The sequence below is a fragment of the Penaeus japonicus genome, unplaced genomic scaffold (genome assembly GCF_977035675.1).
Source record: "Penaeus japonicus unplaced genomic scaffold, GWHDUDI00000001_assembly GWHDUDI00000032, whole genome shotgun sequence".
NCBI classification, from domain to species: Eukaryota; Metazoa; Arthropoda; class Malacostraca; order Decapoda; family Penaeidae; genus Penaeus; species Penaeus japonicus.
In genome coordinates, this window is record NW_028234434.1 from 6,060,014 (window position 1) to 6,062,513 (window position 2,500).

The following is a 2,500-nucleotide window of genomic DNA, read 5'->3' on the forward strand; positions in this document are numbered from 1 at the left end:
AGGGGAACGGAAGAAGTGACACAGGAGAGGAATGGAAGGAGGAAAAAAAGGGGAACGGAAGAAGTGAGACAGGAGAGGAAGGAGAGGAATGGAAGGAGGAAAAAAAGGGGAACGGAAGAAGTGAGACAAGAGAGGAATGGAAGGAGGAAAAAAAGGGGAACGGAAGAAGTGAGACAAGAGAGGAATGGAAGGAGGAAAAAAAGGGGAACGGAAGAAGTGAGACAGGAGAGGAATGGAAGGAGGAAAAAAAGGGGAACGGAAGAAGTGACACAGGAGAGGAAGAGGAGGAATGGAAGGAAAAAAAAGGGAAACGGAAGAAGTGAGACAGGAGAGGAAGGAGAGGAATGGAAGGAGAAAAAAAGGGTAACGGAAGAAGTGAGACAGGAGAGGAAGGAGAGGAATGGAAGGAGAAAAAAAAGGGAACGGAAGAAGTGAGACAGGAGAGGAAGGAGAGGAATGGAAGGAGAAAAAAAGGGGAACTGAAGAAGTGAGACAGGAGAGGAAGGAGAGGAATGGAAGGAGAAAAAAAAGGGAAACAGAAGGAGTGAGACAGGAGAGGAAGGAGAGGAATGGAAGGAGAAAAAAAGGGAAACAGAAGGAGTGAGACAGGAGAGGAAGGAGAGGAATGGAAGGAGAAAAAAAAGGAAACGGAAGGAGTGAGACAGGAGAGGAAGGAAGGAATGGAATGAGTGAGACAGGAGAGGAAGGAGAGGAATGGAAGGAGGAAAAAAGGGTAACGGAAGGAGTGAGACAGGAGAGGAAGGAGAGGAATGGAAGGAGAAACAAAAAGGGAAACGGAAGGAGTGAGACAGGAGAGGAAGGAAGGAATGGAAGGAGTGAGACAGGAGAGGAAGGAAGGAATGGAAGGAGGAAAAAAGGGTAACGGAAGGAGTGAGACAGGGGAGAAAGGAGAGGAATGGAAGGAAAAAAAAGGGAAACGGAAGGAGTGAGACAGGAGAGGAAGGAGAGGAATGGAAGAAGGAAAAAACTGGGAACGGAAGAAGTGAGACAGGAGAGGAAGGAAGGAATGGAAGGAGGAAAAAAAGGGAAACGGAAGGAGTGAGACAGGAGAGGAAGGAAGGAATGGAAGGAGGAAAAAAGGGAAACAGAAGAAGTGAGACAGGAGAGGAAGGAGAGGAATGGAAGGAGAAAAAAAGGGGAACAGAAGGAGTGAGACAGGAGAGGAAGGAAGGGAGAAAAAAAAACGAAGAGTGAGACAGGAGAGGAAGGAGAGGAATGGAAGAAGGAAAAAACTGGGAACGGAAGAAGTGAGACAGGAGAGGAAGGAAGGAATGGAAGGAGGAAAAAAAGGGAAACGGAAGGAGTGAGACAAGAGAGGAAGGAGAGGAATGGAAGGAGAAAAAAAAGGGAACGGAAGGAGTGAGACAGGAGAGGAAGGAGAGGAATGGAAGGAGGAAAAAAAGGGAAACAGAAGGAGTGAGACAGGAGAGGAAGGAGAGGAATGGAAGGAGAAAAAAAAAGGGGAAACGGAAGGAGTGAGACAGGAGAGGAAGGAGAGGAATGGAAGGAGAAAAAAAAGGGAAACAGAAGGAGTGAGACAGGAGAGGAAGGAGAGGAATGGAAGGAGGAAAAAAAGGGAAACGGAAGGAGTGAGACAGGAGAGGAAGGAAGGAATGGAAGGAGTGAGACAGGAGAGGAAGGAAGGAATGGAAGGAGTGAGACAGCAGAGGAAGGAGAGGAATGGAAGGAGGAAAAAAGGGAAACAGAAGAAGTGAGACAGGAGAGGAAGGAGAGGAATGGAAGGAGGAAAAAAGGGAAACGGAAGGAGTGAGACAGGAGAGGAAGAAGAGGAATGGAAGGAAAAAAAAGGGAAACGGAAGGAGTGAGACAGGGGAGGAAGAAGATGAATGGAAGAAAAAAAAGGGGAACTGAAGAAGTGAGACAGGAGAGGAAGAAGATGAATGGAAGGAAAAAAAGGGGAACTGAAGAAGTGAGACAGGAGAGGAAGGAGAGGAATAGAAGGAGAAAAAAGGGAAACGGAAGAAGTGAAGGGTGAAGCGGGGTTGGGGGGGGGGGGTGCAGTAAGGAGGAGACGTGGAGACGATAAACAGGAAATGGGAACTAAGACACAATAGGAGAAAAATATCTATGCGAACGCAGCTGGTAATGTTGATACCAAGATGTCCATTTGGTTAACAGCTAACATGAACATAATAATGCAAATTTGAGTAATCATATAATGTGCTTTGCTAAAGGCACTCATAAGATTAAAAACAGGTAAGACATCAATCATTCATAAAGCATATACGAACTGCACTGGTGGTATTGATTAGACTATAGTCAATCAGTTCATGTAAAAAACTTTCTCGTGCACAGCGGTTGAAAAACATATTTTGAAAATTGTTGATTTAGATAAAGCCATGTATCCCCATGAAGTGAAGTGATGTGATATTTCATCAATAGAACACGTGACATTGATATCAAATATGTATTTAAAAATCGGAGGGAAAGAGATTGATGCATTTATCAACACGCGATA